The following is an 18,634-nucleotide window of genomic DNA, read 5'->3' on the forward strand; positions in this document are numbered from 1 at the left end:
CTTACCCTTTGTTGTCAAAATGATATGCTTGGTTCATCTACAATATTGTTTGGATGTCAAGACATATAAGGGACTCAATTTCACATACTAAATCGCACAGAACTACTTTATTAAATAAGCTCTAACCCAATCTAACACAACTTGGTTTATGACATGTGACATAAATCACTTAATTACTAACCTAAACTTTGAGTTGCACTGGTTGAATATTCTAGTATACAAAAAAAATTCACTTCTTATTTTACAATCCCTCGAACATGTCAAAATATTGGCATACATCATGCATCCTAGGACTCACTTTCGATATCTATATTTTGAAGCATTCTGGTATCTCCTTTTAAGTGGTTAGAGCCATCTTGAGGTGAAGAAACTTGTCAAAGTTATTTCTTGTATCCCAAAAAATTAAGTGAACCAAGGAAAGAATTCATATTCTATGAAGTTATTCACTTGCTTGTTGTTGATTACACTGTCCATAGATGCTTTCGTATTTTCAGTTCTAATATCTACCTAATAAATCCTATGATCTACAACTTTTTTGTAGGACTTTTTGTCTGCATACTTTTCCTCTCTATTGCTTTTTCTTCATTCCTTCCCTTGTTCCCATGCCTTCTTCTTCATTTTGTGACTTCTTTATTAAAATTATGGTTTTCCTTTAATTTCCTTCAAGAATATTATAAAACCATCCTCTTTGGTCCCTCATTTCATTATCACTAAAGTTCTATGTTACATGTATATAACATCTACTTCTACTCAGAAACAGTCTATTGTTAGATTGCATATAGATTGTCAATTTTTGACCTTCTGGCTTTCAATTATTAGGAAATGCATCACAGGTCCTAGGAAGCATGAGCTAAGAATTTTTAAATTGTTGGGAAAATATGCAACACGTTCAAAAGTAGAGAATCAATTTGTTGATTGTTTGTTACCATTCCTTGATGTAAAAAAAAGTCAGCAAGAATGGTGAGTAAATTGCACGGGAAAAAATAATTTACAAAGATTGCAACTATATGTCATATTTGATGTTTATTAATGTGCCATAATTGACATTTATTAACATATTGTAGTTAATGTGATTTGCAGAGCATTTCATGGAAATTTTGTGTGTTATTATTAAAATGCTAACTATGTTCAGTTCATTGCTAACTTTGTCTACATTGGATATTCGAGTGACTATTTGTGATATCCTGAAAGAGATTTCAAAAGTTGACCCTTCCTTGGCCTTGCCTATAATATAGTGGTTCTTGCTTGGTTTTGTTGAACCAAAGTTTGATATTATTAGAAATTAATTAATGGAGCAATGAAACATATACAATATTGTGGAAACACAAACACAAAAACACATAGAATAAGAGAGACACAAATGTATGTGGTTCACCCAATTTGGTCTACGTCCATGGAGAAATAGCGAGTCCTTCCTTTTATAGTATCTAGCAAAATGAAGAGATAAAAACTAGAACATATCTATTGTAATTTCCTCTTTGCTTTCACAGAGTATCCTCTCTCTTTCTCGCTCAGAATCATAATACACAACCACAATTCAATTCCCTCATATAAACTGAGGGTTTCCTTCTAGGGAAAAAAATCCCTAAATTAACATAACTTATACAGTGAGATCATCATCTTAATGAATGACCTAGATTGACTATGAAATTACAATATTTTACAAGGCAAATTTTCATTTACTTTTAGCTTCAGGGACACTGCCCCCCATGGATCCCTGTGATGAAAATCATACAGGAATCGTTATCGTCCCGTTAGGAATAGGGATACAATGCGGCTGGGAAAAAAAAAAAACTCTGAACAATCAAGAAGATAATCAGGCTCCACACCCAACAATCTCCCACTTGAAGACTAGTTATATAAACTCCATCATTGCTTCACTTGTTGGATAATGACTCCACTTGGACCTAGTTGTTTCTCATCTTCACCATAATACTTGAAGACTAATTAAAACTGAGCATAATCTCAGTTTATCCCTAATTACAACTTTTGTTAACATATCTGCAGGATTTTGGCTAGTCTGTATCTTTTCCAACTTCAGTTGTCCATCTTCCAACATTGACCATATGAAATGGTACTTGAGTTGTATATGATTATACTTGGAATGAAATTTTGAGTTATTTGCAAGATAAATGACACTCTGGATGTCACTGTATAACCTACCCATCTCCAGCTTCTTGCCCAATTCATCCATAAACATTTGTAACCAATTCATTTCTTTACTAGCCTCTATAGTAGAAACATACTCTACTTCCATTGCTGAAATTGCAACAATGTTTTGCAATTTTGAAACCCAACCGAAAATTGTTCCACCTACAATAAACACATACCCTATGGTGCTCCTCCTGTTATCTCTATCACATGCCATATCTGCATCAACATATCCTTGTAGAGCAATGTTTGAACCACCAAAGCATAATGCTTGATTTGTGGCACCTCTCAAATACCTAAGAATCCACTTGATTACCATCCAATGCACTTTTCCTGTATTGTTCATTTACCTGCATACAACCCCCACTACATGTGCAATATCATGCATTGTGAAGACCATTGCATACATTAAGCTTCCAATTGCTGATGCATATGGAACTTTACACATATAATCCATTTCTTCTTGAGTCTTGGGACACATCTCCTTGCTTACTTTTAAATGGCTAGCCAAAGGTGTACTAACTGGTTTTTCATTCTGCATATTAAATATTTTCGACACCCTTTCTATGTACTCAGTCTGATACAATGTTAATTTGTGATTTTTCTTATCTCTAGTTATTCTCGTACCGAGGATTTATTTTTGCAACACCCAAATCCTTCATTACAAATGAATTTTCCAATTTTCTTTTGAGCACAATTATTTCCTGCATGTTAGACCCTGCAACAAGCATGTCATCTACATACAATTGCAACATAATATAGTTGTCATAAATTTTCTTTTTAACATACACACAATGGTCATAGTGACATCTAGTATAACCTTGTTTAGACATAAACCTGTCAAATTTTAGATACCACTGCCTTGGAGCTTGCTTTAAGCCATACAAGCTCTTCTTCAATTTGCACACTAATTTTTCCTTCCCTGTGACCTCATATCCTTGTGGTTATTGCATATATATTCTTCCTCAAAATCCCCATGGACAAAGGTTGTATTTACATCTAACTTCTCAAGATGCAAATCTTCTACTGCCAATAGAATTAAAATAGTTTTGATTGAAGTCCTATTAACAACAGGAGAAAACTTTTCATCAAAGAATATACCTTTTATTTTGTGCGAACCCCTTCACCACAAGTCTTGCTTTATACCTTTGTTTACCTCCATCTTCTTCCTTCAACCTGCAAACCCATTTATTTTGCAATGTTGTTTTATTTGCAGGAAACTTGACTAAGTCCCAAGTTTGGCTATGCATCAAGGATTCCATCTCTTCTTCCATGGCTTGCTCCCACTTCTTCTTGGTTTCTGCCTTCATTGCTTCTTCATATCTTTCCAGTTCACCAAAACCAGTCAACAATACATAATATAATGAAGGAGTATATCGTTCAGGGGGTCTACTTATCTTGGTAGACCTTCTAACACCACTTTCAGGTGTTTGAGGTACTTGTTGCTGGTGTGGTTTTTGTAGTTGCTTATCATTATGATTTCCAGGCACCTTTACTTTTTTTGTTATCTCATCAAGCACCATGTATTCTTTGTTTTCCTTTTCCTGTTTATTTCCATGCATCTGATCCTTATACAAGACCTTTTCATTGAATATGACATCTTTGCTCCTAATTATTTTGTGATTTTCATAATCATATAAGTGATAGCCAAAATTATTAACACCATATCCAATAAAGGTACATTTCTTTGATTTTGCCTCAAGCTTTGTTCTATTTTCTTTATTAATGTGGACAAAGGTTTCACAACTGAAAGTTTTTAAAAATGGGTAGTTTACCTTTTTACCTGTCCATGCCTCTTCGAGAATATCACTATCCAAGGAACTTGAAGTCCCTTTTTTTATTAGATAAAAAACAATATCGACAACATCTTCCCAAAATTGTAAGAGAAATCATACATGCAATCTCATCCACCTTTCATGCTCCATGATTGTCTCGATCATCCTTTCTGACACATCATTTTCCTATGGTGTTCTTGGAACTGTCTTCTCTCTACAAATTCCATGCTCTGAATAGTACTTATCAAACTCTTTTTTGTAGTATTCACCTCCATTATCTGATCTGGGACACTTCAACTTCTTTCCTATCTCATTCTCAACCAAACTTTCCATTTCTTGAAAGTATAAAATAGATCAAATTTATTGTGAATACAATAAATCTAGGTTTTCCTAGTTGCATCATCAATAAAAGTAACATAATAGCGAGAGCCACCAAGAGATAATACCTGAGCAAGTCCCCATACATCTGTATGCACAAGCTCTAATTTTTCGTTCTTTTTTTCCTTCCCAACTATGAGAAGTCTGAATCTCTTATGTTTTCCATAAACACAATTTTCATAGAAATCCATATCAACATGCTTCAAACCTGGCAACAAATTTCTTGAGTGAAGACTTTGCATCCCCTTCTCACTCATGTGCCCGAGCCTATGATTCCAAAGTTTCATAACTGCTCCTGTCAAGGTTAAAGAATTAACAAAATTAGAAATACCATTGCATAAATATAATGTACCAACCTATTTTCCTTTTGTTATTACTAGCAATACTTTAATGACCTTCTAGGTTTTTGTATGTAAAAGTAGTTACACAACCTTCACCTTCCCATTTCCCTATTGAAATTTGATTTTTCTTTAGATCTGGAACATGTCTTACATCCTTTAATAACCATTGGTTTCCATTATGTTTCTTTATAAAAACTTAACCTATTCCAATGATTTTAAAAGGTTTATTATCACCAAAATGAACATGTCCAAAATCTCCTTGAACATAGTCATGAAAATGTTTCATATTAGGTTTGGCATGGAATGAAGCCCCTGAATCTACTACCTAGGCATCAACAGTATTTTTTATTGAAATAATCAGAGCATCTGTAAGAGCCCTATCCTAGGGTCTTCTAACAAATCTATTTTCTAGAATTTACATGCAATCAGAGGCAATAATTTACTTTCTTAAAAGGCTTTTAAACAATGAAAATTTTACCCTTTACATCCTAATCCTTATAACTTATAGTGAACATTCCATTTTAATAAATTTACATGAACAAACTATAGAGAAATACTTGTACCAGTGGTTGGTGGATATCCCTGTGAGCTGCTGCTCTTGTTGAATGCTCCTCTTGACTAACCGAACTGAATTTACCTCCCAGCCAACTAGGAAATAATTCCTAGCCCAGGAAACCTCCACAGATTTCCTAGCCCTCCGAGCCCAAGTCCAACCATATGTGGTGTGTGTGTCCAAGATGAATGATCTAGACTAAGATGAACAATATTTCCCTCCTCCCAACAACCCAAGAAACCTCCACAGGTTCTCCAAAAATCACAGCCAACCCCAAAATCATAAGCAAGACCCAACATTCCCTCCATTTTATCCCTTCCCCCTTCCCTTTTTATACCCTCCCTCTCTTCTCCATCTCAACCACCTCTTATTAATGTTATTAACTTTTCATCCATCTTTACAGTTGACTTCTCTTTTCTCAAGTAAAGCTAGGAGTACATTTGGAAATGTGACATGAATATAAAATTGGGAAATTAATGGGAGAGGACCATGTCTTCTCCCAAGTAAATCTAAAAGTACATTTGGGAATGTGAAATGAATATATATATATATATATATATATATATATATATATATATATATATATATATATAATTAAATGGAGAGGACTATGTCTTCTCCCAAGTAAATGTGAGGGTACATTGGGGAATGTGAGATGAATATATATATTGATAATTGGTTGGAGGGGACCATGTCTTCTCCCAAGTAAATGTGAGGGTACATTGGGGAATGTGAGATGTAATTAAATGGAGAGGACCATGTCTTCTCCCTAATAAATGTGAGGGTACATTGGGGAATGTGAGATGAATATATATATTATTTGAAATAATGGAAGGAGACCATATCCTACCTAAGATTCAATTTGAGAAGGTAAGTTGGGAATTTGAATAATAAAAATCATGAATTTTATATTAGACCAATATTTCTCAATATTTTCAGATAATGTAAACATTAATAAAATTTGCAAGATAAGATTTAAGTGGGGCATTACATACACCCCTCCTTCAGAAAAATTCCTCCCGAAGTTAGAATGAAAAGATACAAGGAGATCGAAAGCCTAACAAACCAGAGAGAGTTATAGCAGTAAAATTTGATAAGTCAGACAATTAAATTACTTCTCATCAAGAGTCTCCAACTGATCTATATCCCCCTATCCATCCTGACCTACTTCCATTCCCACCCTATCCATCCTCTGCTGCTTTATCAGTGGCAACGGCCATACTAACCACTGATAAAACCGACATGGTGGAAGCATCGACTATGTTGACCTAACTTCCCCAGCAGGCAACTAGCAATCGTCATCACACGTCTAGGGGAGCGTGTCCACCACTGCCCTCCCACGATTCCAGGTTTTGGAGGATACACGGTGGGAAATGCCTCCACCCCTCCTTCAGAACTAGGGTCAATGCCCTAACACAGACCACACTACAGAGCTAGTTGGACTTGTCATCGAATAATCCAGTCAGGTAGTCTTTGCCACCTGTCATTTGCATTTTACTCATGTCATAAGAGTGCATATCAAGTAGATACCAAATGTAATAGAACAATGTGCATTATACCTTCCCCATGAGATGTCTCAACCTTCCCTCAATGGAAGAGTAGCTCTCGGCTATCATATAGTTCTTTCCTCCTACGGGTTAGCTCTCATTCATTCATTCATATAACAACAAGACGTATAATCATCACACTATTAAGTCTAGTATCCATGTGTCAATTTTGCAGTTCATACTGGAAACAATCATAATTGACCTACGTCATTCATTAGATAGATCATATCCACTTAAGCCATACATGAAACAACAATAGCTCTGATAAGTCATGTACTAGATAAATCATCACCAAGTCAGTCATACATCAAATATTTCCATCATCAAAATACAACCTAAGTAGTTTCACATGTTCAACCAAATGCATCAATATTACACAATGTTCATAAATAAATAACATGGAACTGCAAAATAAAACCTTAACATAGGTAGCTGTCTACGTCAAAATGGGAATCATAAATGCTCATGTGACATCCTTGTGGAACTCCTCGAACAATTAGAGTTGAAACAGATTCAACTGTCTATCATGGAAAATAGCATTTGAACCTAGATATGCTATAAGGTGGTACCAAAACCAAAATAATGGCAAGAAATGGATTAGTGCACTATCAATTCCACTAGAAGGTGCTAGTATAAGTTTCATGCATATAGTTTCTTTAAAACCTTAGTGAATATAAAAGTCCCACTCTTCCAATTTGATGGTTTTTCATCTTCCAAACCAATTAGTTAATCTTGAAAATGAAAGACTCAAAACTTCAGAACTGTTTCCAGCATGATTTTCATATATTTTTTTTAAATTGAGAGAAATGTCCTCTAAATGTCAAAGGTTCAAATTTATTATATATTTAATCATTGTTTACTAGTACTAAAACAATTTCATGATATATAATGTAGCTCACAATATGACCAGACAAATGAGAAATAATTAAACGAATGGAATAATTGCCTTTGCCCTGCTGCTATTAGTATTTCCCTTCTAAATGGCACCACATTTTTAAAGATGCCTACTCCTTTCACAAGTGGCCAGTGACCACAAAAGTTGCGAAGAAAGCTGAGGGTCCTTTTATCCAAAACTAGAGACACATTACTTTTCACGGCATTTTATTCAACGCTAGAATAAGGGTAAAAGTGTATTCTAATATTTTCATTGGTTTTTCATTAACTAAATAAGCTTTCATTCTAAAATCTCAATTTCTCTACGAATTGATCTTCTCATTTAATTTAAGATCATTAAAAACAATTATCACAATAAGCCTTACACAAGTCCATGGTATTCAATCTATGTTTCCACTAGAAGATTCCACCACCCATAGAATAATCATTAATGTGACATATAGGGTATTTCAACACATCCTAATCTGAATTCTCATGCTTCATAGTCATTTACTTCTCAAATTCGAGATTTGTTATTCTGACTTCCTCTATGAAGAATGACAAATATACTATCTGAAAGATAATCCTACTATCCGAATGGAAAATCTACTATATCTTAAATAAGAATAATGATAATCTACTATCGTCGGAATAAAAAGCCACCCTCGTATGTCAAATAGAACTAACTACATTCTTTAGATTGGGACACATTTTGGGTATAAATTACTGGCTCAAAAACTGCAAATTTTCAGTGCAATTATTGTTCACACCATCCATATATTTAATAGACACTGAGGTTGGCATCAAAACAAAGACCTTAGGTACATATTAGTGGGAACAAAACTGCAAATTTCAAATGTAAAATATAGTTCACCTCATTCTTCAATCAGAATTCTGAGACCATTACAGAGTTTGTTCAAAACGTTCAAGTGACACATCCTTCGGCCAAATTTAATCATTGTGATGTGGTAGACTTAACTATACAATTAATGAACTTGGGTTGCATGTCCAAGCAATGGAAGATTGTTGGTCTCATTACCACATTATAAAGATGGGATATTCATACATTGTCATTTGTAATAGCATGGTTATTGTCTTATTCACTTGGATTGGAAAATGTTGGTCTCTCAACCTCTTCTTTGTACATCTTGAAGAGATCCACATATTCATAAAAATGGGGAAGGTTATCTTGTTGGAAGTACTAGAGTATATAATGGCAGTGCCTTCCTTTACTTTGGATTAAGTAATTGAAGTTGTTTCTTTCATTTTCACCTTATTTGGGATCATTGAGACAACCCTACCAATCATGCATTTCAAAACAACACAATGTATTAGTATTGTTATTCAATGAAATAATTAAGAGGTTTTTATTGTTATTCATTGTATGAGACATAGAATTCAAAGTTGTGTAACCCCATTGAACAAGAGGTAGAATTAAGTGGCCTAGAGTACATTAACAAAGGTGCCTAATTACAAATTCAAAAGCAAGCACAAGCTTGGTCTACTAATCTCTAACTCTACCAAGTTTGATGGCTTAATCAAAATGCCTAGAAACCTGAGATCAAAAGTACGTCCTAAGACTATCAAAGTTCGAGGTTGAGTTCAAAATGCTTATAAATCAAGATGGAGGGGAAGTGCAATATTTGTCAAAGTTTTCTTGGCCTCATTGACAGAAAATAATTATTACTTCTACATGTTCTGAGAGATGCCACATTCCAAGTTACTTTGCTTATCTTAAAAAAAAAACAGTTAAAAAGAAAAGAGAAAGGAAAACAAAACTTGATGATTGGTGTGCTAGCAATTTCGTTTAAATTTAGAATAAATGATGAGGTCGTTGATATAAAAAGAACAAGCTACATCAATCTTAGAAGGTGCCCCTCGCTTGGACACCTGAGCTTTTATTGCCTCATACAATAAGCCAACAGCTCTTAAGCATTCATGACTCGTATTCTAATTGGGCCTTGACAATACAATATCTTGCATATGTGACACGCTGCCGGAAGATGGCATGAATTCTATGCCAGTAAAGTGTAACAGCCCTCAAATACTGAAATATGCTCGCTTATTTCCATCTCCATTGGAAATTTACCATAAGCATATATATAATCAAAGGAACGACTTCACAACCAAAGTGCTTGTTGAAAAATGTGCAACAAGAAATGTTAAATTTAGAATGTGCTAAAAATAGAACTGCTAAAAATAGCATGTCTAAAAATAGCAGTTTGGCCAGTGTGGTCATTGGCCACATTGGGTGAGAGGTGAAACTGCTAAAAATAGAAAGTTCTAAAAATAGCATTTCTAGGTCCCTTCCTATTTATAGCAGTCCCTAGTCTATCTATAGGAAGTAAAATTAATTTTGGTCTTAACGGCAATTGGAAATATTAATTAATTAATTCAATTGAGTTAATTAGTTAAGGAAATTCGAATTTGAAGTCTTTGTGAGCATGCACATGAGTTGTCCCACTAATTGAGGAATTTATCCTTAATTTCCTCCACTGATTGAGGGAATAAGTATGAGTTCAATAATGAGATAATCAATTGACTTAGTTCTAACTAGTCAAGTCCAGTTAGATTATTTTAACAAGTTGTTAAAATAATAAAATATAGTTTTTTAATGCTTGCATGCATGTGACAACTATTATTTTAGATAACTAAGAATTCACTCATGGATAAATGTTGCATGTCAGTTCTGTCAGAGACCCAATTGAGATCAGATGTGGGACAGTGTACTATAAGATGCTTGACTATTTCTAGTAAGTAGTTTTTGCATGATTGAGGAACTAGTTTCCTCAAGGATTGCGTAGTTGGACCATTGGTTAACTTGGTATGTTTGGAATTAATTGCATATGCTTTTGCTATTATTTCCTAAGAAAATTGCGTAAGGAAATAGGGATTGGACCATAGGTAAAGCCTTTATATACAGGGCTTGGTTGGTTCATGAGATATATCTTCATATCTTCATAGTTCATTGAGAATTGAATAGCTTGAGAGCTAATTCTTTTTGTATTGTGAAGAGGATTTCCACTTGATTTATAATACATGGTTGGGGTTTTATGTTGGTGCTTTCCCCTGGATATATCTTGTGTTATGTGTGATTATTTCTCTTGATTAGTTATGCATGTTTCTACTTGATATTGCTCATGAATTCGATTATGCTTCCGCTTAATGTTTTGTAGAAGTAGAACAAGTATTATGCTTTAGGACATTGCATATATCGGTTTGTTCTACAGGTGAAATTTCTACAATGCTTGCAATATCTTTATAGCCCTAATCAAAAGCATTTTGTCAAGCAAGATAATAGCCACAGGAGAGCATATTCGTATGTCTTGAATATCCAAGAGTCTACTATTAGTCCCAAGTGGATACTATTAGTCTATTAACGAAGACTAACCAGTTAGAACAATGGAGAATGTAACAAAATAAAAAAAAAAAATTTTTCCCATTATAATGGACAACAATAGAAAGTAGGTTCTCAATAGTATTGACCACCTCCACATTCAATGCAACCCAAATAATAAAAAGTGTTTTGAACTTCAGATTGAAGAAGGGAAATTGCACTAGTTTAATCCAAAACTTACTTAATAAAAAGTTAAAAACAGCACATCTTAGAGACAGTATTTAGAGTGCACCCATATATGATCTCTAAACAGGAGGAACTTGATTCCTTCCTTTCCAAGAAGGTAAATTCGTTTTACCTTCGAGTCCTTCCAGCAAGACAGTAAATTCTACCAAGTGTTAAAATGAAATAATGATAGTTTTATTTAAGAAAGTAATGCCTACAGCTGCCCAACTCTTTGCAAAGAACTTGTTTACAAAAAGACCACCATCTGTTTGCATTTCTCATATGAAAGAAAACCAACAATACATAGGGCAAGTAAAATAAGGATGTCGCTTGTATGTTCAGATGCCAAACTTCCAGCTTTTGGGGATGGAGGAGATATAATTCTAAATAGACCTCTTAGAATTGGAACATATTAGAAGCAATGCTCAGCCCAGGACTCGGAACAATCACAGAACGGCCTCCTGTTGATGTTGCATGATTACTCGTAGCAACTCCAGATTGACATCAGTGGACAGTTGCCATCCCCATAAGATGCTTAATTTGATATTTTCCAAGCACATCAGCTGGGTCAGAGCAATTTGAGAAGTTATGTCATAATATACATATTCTGCAGCCATGGGCATTCTTTAGGCTATATTGCAGTATGACAGCTTGCAGTATGTAGCAGCACAGCTTTGATCTCCACCAGATCAGAAATGATGGTTCAGTTCAACCTTGAAAGGTTTTTCACTTTTATAAAAATTGCAAGCGCATTGTTGCAAATGAATATTTTACTAAACTGAAAATATTTCCAAGATCATAATCCCTTATGTATATATATATTTTCAGTCCCTTATGTATATATCTATATATATCTATATATATATATATATATATATATATTTCCAGGATCATAATCCCTTGTTTATATATATAACCGATACCACAACATCAGTATTAATAAGAATGCAGTTAATCCTTTTTATTAGTGATCTGAAGATCTGATCAACATAAACTACAGAATCTTGACATGATTACAAATGTATCGAATTGCTAATATACTTACTTTTTAATTCAATAATTCTTATAAAGTTACACTATTTTTTTCAAGATCTACAGCATAATCATGAACTGGATCATTTCCCATGGAAAAACCCTTTGCTTCAAAATTGACGCATCCAACACTAGAAATTAGAGATTAACAAATATCATCAGGTCATTCAAATGATGTTGATCCTTTTGTTGTAAGTAGACAAGAATTAGTTGTAAATATTTCCATTCCATGAGAACAACAATCAATCTTCATAAGCATTGCCAAGGCAATAAGCAGAACTCTGAAATTTTTAAGAGGGATATTTTAAGAAGAAACTCATAGAAAGGGGCAATAATATCCATAGAATAGAAACCCCAACAAAGGATAAATTATAACATGGATACATTCTATTGAACTGAATTCCCAGTCTGTAGCTCAGAAGGCTTGGAAAAACAACTTCCAGAGTTGAAATGGCACAGAGACAAGTATCACCGCCATAGCCAAAACCTAATCACTACAGAAGTTGTGAATTGTGATTACAAAGTAAGCAACTAAGCCTAAACACATAACATGGCTAATGAAGTCTGGGTAAAACACTGGATAAACGTCCAACAAAGCAAACCAGGACCTCTAAAAAAAACCAGAAAGTGAAAAAAAAAAACATGCAAGAAGAACCTAGCCACCATGCACCAGAGTTTGACAGTTCTCTTGAGTGCTTTAACTGGGATGTGACCATCGGGGACTATAAACAGGGTCATCAAAGAGGACACCTGCAAAAAAAAAAAACCTAGTTCCAACCCTTGAGGAATGAGTAATTTAAATACTAAAGCCCATGTTACACTGCTATGGGCCCAAAAATCCCAGACGGAGCAAACCATCTGGAAATTGTTGACTTGTTCCTGTAAACTTCCATGAGAACCAGGAAATCGTCCTCGATGCATTGGTTCCAATGTCCTATCTGAATCAAAATAACTTTAAGATTTCATGTCAATACTTATAAATCCTGCAATATTTGAAGAAAAATTCCTGAGTCAAACTGTAGCATTTGTTGTATCTCATATTCCCAAGTGTTTTCTAAGAGACAAGTAGATCACACCGCCATAAATGTGCCCCAACTGAATCAAGTGCCCTCTGACTCAATCCACTGCAGTGCTGCAAGTTCAAACCAAGCAATGTTTCACCCATCTTTTCTATAAAAGGCAAGCATTTATCCATTATTTGCATACAACCTGATAAAGAAAGAATTTGTATAGCCTGTTGTCTTGTAGATAATAAAGAGACAATGCCATTATCTGTAATCCCACACTTTGCCAAATCTAAGTCCTGTAAAGCTGGACAAAGGTCAGCAATAATCTTCAGACTTCGATCTGTCACCTTTCTACAACCATCTAGAATTAATGTCTGAAGGTTTTCTCCACATAGGTTGGCTATACCAAATATAGCCCAATCTGTAACTTGTACACACCCACTCAAGTTGACTTTCACCAAACTTGTTTTACTGTTCTCCAAGAGAGCAAGAAGACCATCATCAGATATTCCTGACAGCCCACTAAGATCAAGTTGCTACAGTTGAGGGAAAGCTCTCCCTAACATGGCCAGGCATCCATTTCCAAAACCTGGATAGTACCGAATATTGAGAGATTTCAATGATTCACAGACTGGTATTGATGTTGTGACCAATGAAGATTCCTTAATTCCCTCACATTTAATCAATGACAACACTTTTAACTTTCCACTGCAATTAGAAAGCACATCTATGAGACCACAGCAAGATATCAACTTGCACTCCTCTATTTGAAAATTTTCAAGTGATATGGCAACATGTGTAAATGCTCTCAAGCCATCATCAGTCAATGACTCACACTTTCAAATATATACTTGCTTCAAACTTATGCAACTTTGTCCAACTACCTCAATACTCACATCTGTCAATCCTCGACAAGCGGTAACTGAAAGATGCTTCAGCTTCTGCAAACCCATTGTATTCCCCATACTCAAGAAGCCCTTCTCTATGACATTAAATAGGTTCTCAAGCGACAGATCAGTTAAAAATTTACCATAATGCCCAACTGCAGCAAGAGTAATATTAGTCAATCTTAAAGCCTGCAGCTTTAACTTCATCACGTTTTGGTATTGGACAGAATTGTAATAACCCCTTCATCACTGACAAGGAAGCAGTCATTGATACTCAATGATTGAAGTCAGACACAGTTCTGTCCAATTTCTTTTAGGGACTTATTTCCCACCTGGGGGCATGATTCTAGATTAAGGGTCAATAAGTTTGGACAGTTCACAGCAACAGATTCCAAACCTTTGTCTCCTATCCATGGGCACTTGCACAAATCAAGTTTCTCCAATAACTTACAGCCCTTCGCTATTGCAGCTAGCCCTGCATCACCAACTGATGGGCAGTTCCAAAGACTCAAAACTCTTAGAGCTGGGCAGCCAAGGCCAATAGCACAGAGGCCTATATTGGTAATCCCTCGACACAGGATGGAACCACGAACTAGAAGTTTGCCCAAGCCTCCATGGCCGCCTGCACAGACAACAACTGCAGCAAGCCTAATATCAGTAGGCTGAGCACAAAGTAGGTTGAGCACCCACTGGGGCGCAAATCTCAAGGGGTCTAAGCATCTTCGGGCTGCTAAAATTTAATGGCGCAGGGAGTCGAGGGCTAACAAGGCTACTCAAACCCAGAAGATTGCTCAGATTATTATTGTTGTTGTTGGTGTTGTGATTATTGCTAGCAAACAATCCGGTGTCCGAGAGATTCAGGTTGCTCGCGGGCATCATTCTGGGGCTCAGATTGGAGGTACCACTACCACCCATCTGGCTGTGTGGGCTACTGAGATTAGGCGTCGGGGTAGCAGCATTCATGCGGGGACTCAAACTCGCGAAGCTGGGACTCAGCTGCCTGAAAATTCCTCCCGACAGCCTCCCATACAAGTAGCTATTGCTGCTACTGTTGCTACTGGCATTGTTGCTGCTCACCAACCCCTCGCAGGCTAACTCCTGGAAGGGACTCGAACCTGCAACGTCCGGGAGCTGGGGAGCATGGTGATGATGAAGATGATGCTGATGATGGTGGCTCCCCCCCAGAATTCATGGCGTGGTGTAACAGCATATTGGGAGGCTCGGGATTCGGATTGACCAAAGATGAATAGCATCAAAATCCTTCATATCTATATTGAAACAAGGGCCCTCAGGATGGTTGTTAGCATTTATTCATACTGGCAGTAGTTATATCGTTATTGTTAGTATTGTTGTGAGAAGTAAACCATTCTTCCGCGTCCAGCATTGCCTTGAACGTTGGCAAATTCAAATTCTCGTTGTTGTTGCAGTGGAGGTCTGTGGCATCTTCCAGACCCCACATGCCACCATTCACATTCATTCTCGACAACATTTTTATCCCCAATCAATCCTCAATGCTGTCAATCTATATCTATATATATAACTCACTAGTGTTCTATATATCGATTAATTATGGCGACAACTACCATATATGATTTAGCTTTTATATGCGAGAACCGATTAGTATGAAGCTTTTGGATGCATATTCCAGCGAAATCTAACGACTCTCAGCCATTTCTAGTCCCTAGGATTTGATCCTGCACCATCTAAAGAGTTGGAAAGCCTGTTTCTTCTACTCAGAACTCGCTCTTTCGGTCTTCAAGACAAACCTGTAGCAGGCATTGGGTCTGTAACTTCCAGAAATGCCAATATCAGTTACGGAATTTCTTAAGCTAAAATGTTGTATCAAGTTATCAACAATTGCTATGAACATACTTACATGGTGAGAGATCGGTAGTATTAATGTATGACTCATTTAAAATGTTATACTAAAGTAGTTGGCCGAGCTCAACATAGACTTCACATAGTTTAATGGATTGTGTGTAAGCATGGGGCTCAAATCTATATGCAAGGTTGTCATTAATGGGAAGTATAAATTGTGGGTTTAGTGGGCTTGGGTCCAGATTTTGAACCAAAGCTCTGATACCATGTGTAAGAGCCCTATCCTAGGGTCTTCTAACAGATCTATTTTCTAGAATTTACATGCAACCAGAGGCAATAATTTACTTTCTTACAAGGCTTTTAAACAATGAAAATTTTACCCTTTACATCCTAATCCTTATAACTTATAGTGAACATTCCATTTTAATAAATTTACATGAACAATCTATAGAGGAATACCTGTACTGGTGGTTGGTGGAGATCCTTGTGAGTTGCTGCTCCTGTTGAACGCTCCTCTTGACTAACCCAACTGGATTTACCTCCAAGCCAACTAGGAAATAATTGCTAGCCTAGGAAACCTCCACAGGTTTCCTAGCCCTCCAAGCCCAAGTGCAACCAGATGTAGTGTGTGTGTCCAAGATGAACAATATTTCCCTCCTCCCAACAACCCAAGAAACCTCCACAGATTCCTAAGGTCTCCAAAAATCATAGCCAATCCTAAAATCACAACCAACCCCAAAATCATAAGCAAGACCCAACATTCCCCCCCTTTTCTCCCTTCCCCCTTCCCTTTTTATACCCTCCCTCTCTTCTCCATCTTAACCACCTCTCATTAAAGTCATTAACTTCTCATCCATCCTTACAGTTGACTTCTCTTCTCCCAAGTAAATCTGGGAGTACATTTGGAAATGTGACATGAATATAAAATTGGGAAATTAATGGGAGAGGACTATGTCTTCTCCCAAGTAAATCTTAAAGTACATTTGGGAATGTGAGATAAATATATATATCTATGTGTGTGTGTGTGTGTGTGTATATATATATATATATATTGATCATTAAATGGAGAGGACTATGTCTTCTCCCAAGTAAATGTGAGGGTACATTGGGGAATGTGATATGTAATTAAATGGAGAGGACCATGTCTTCTCCCTACTAAATGTGAGGGTACATTGAGGAATGTGAGATGAATATATATATTATTTGAAATAACGGAAGGAGACCATCTCCTACCTAAGATTCAATTTGAGAAGGTAGTTGGGAATTTTAATAATAGAAATCATGAATTTTATATTATACCAATATTTCTTAATATTTTCAGATAATGTAAACATTAATAAAATTAGTAGGATAAGATTTAATTGGGGCATTACAGCGTCTTGCAACACATCACTTTTTACATTCGCTTCTTAATTGTTATCTTGATGTCCATCTCCTTCTTTTCCCTTTCGATACTTACAATCTTTCTTCAAGTGCCCTTTCTTCCAGAATTTCTAGGGCACTATCCCAAATCTAGATTTGGATATGGCTTTTCTTGACTTACTGTGATTTCACAAGCTCCTTCCTCTTTCCATTTTTCTTCCCCTTGTCTCTGCAGTCAAAACATTATTTGGTCATCGAAGCTTTTTCATCGCGTTTCCTCGTTAAGGATAACACCAACAACATCATCAAACTTTAAAGTACTACATCTAAAAACATATCTACTAATAGACATGACTAAGTCATTCCAACTTTCTGGCAATGATCATAGAAACAATAATGCCCTAATTTTATCATCAAAATTTACCCTTACAAAACTTAATTGACTAGCAACCGTGTTAAATTCATTTAAATTATCAGAATTCAGAAGTCATTCATCAGCTTAGTAATCCCCATTCGAATTATGACAAAACATATTCCAACATCCCTCATAGGAACAGCAGCCCATCTCCTGGCTTGTCAATCTCTCATTCAAAAACTCGAACCATAAATCCCAATCACTATCAAAGTCTGAAATCAGATAATGCCCAAGTCATTAACTTAACAGACATCCACTTAGATCATGCAACCGAATCCATCCTGAAGAAAGGTCTAAATTTTGCTATAACTCCTAATAAAATACCTGTGGATGAGGTCATTAGTAATATTGAAGTAGCTATTAAGGACCTAGATATAGCTAAAAGTGAAGAAATTAGACAAGATATTGCGAAAATTCTTAGAACCTCTAAACCTCCTTCATCTAACATATCCTTAGAGGAAAAAAGAGCTTTAAACAACCTCAGAAAAAATAAAAACATAGTCATCCTAAAGGCTGATAAGGGCAATGCAATTGTAATCATGAAGAGAATCGATTATGACAATAAAATGGAAGAACATCTAAATAACAGTGGTTGTTATAAAATCATTAATAAAGATCCCAATGATAAAATTATGCGTGAAGTAATTAAGAAAATCAAAGAATCATCTCTGGATGACATCACAAAAAAGAAAATCATCCCTAATAGTTCCATTATTCCTAGAATCTATGGTGCTCCTAAAGTCCATAAACCTAACATACCTCTCAGACCTATAGTCAATACCATAGGTTCCCCTACTTACCTTCTTGCTAAATACCTTGCTAAAAAACTTAGAACCATGTCTTGTAAAACCCCTTCTTATATTAAAGACTCCTCTTCTTTTGTTCAGTGGATTAATAACATAGAAATGAAGGACGAGGACCTCATGGTTAGCT

At 35.8% G+C, this 18,634-nt stretch overlaps 2 pseudogenes; both read right to left on the reverse strand.

Annotated features, from left to right (window-relative positions):
* Positions 1-12,973: 12,973 nt before the first annotated feature.
* LOC149236147 (EIN3-binding F-box protein 2-like) lies at positions 12,974-14,756 on the reverse strand (annotated as a pseudogene).
* Positions 14,757-14,760: 4 nt separating this feature from the next.
* On the reverse strand, positions 14,761-15,769 carry LOC149236148 (uncharacterized; annotated as a pseudogene).
* Positions 15,770-18,634: the final 2,865 nt, after the last annotated feature.

Source organism: Pinus tabuliformis, chromosome 8 (genome assembly GCF_031772625.1).
Source record: "Pinus tabuliformis cultivar Carrire ecotype Pingquan chromosome 8, CPIR1, whole genome shotgun sequence".
Taxonomy (NCBI): Eukaryota; Viridiplantae; Streptophyta; class Pinopsida; order Pinales; family Pinaceae; genus Pinus; species Pinus tabuliformis.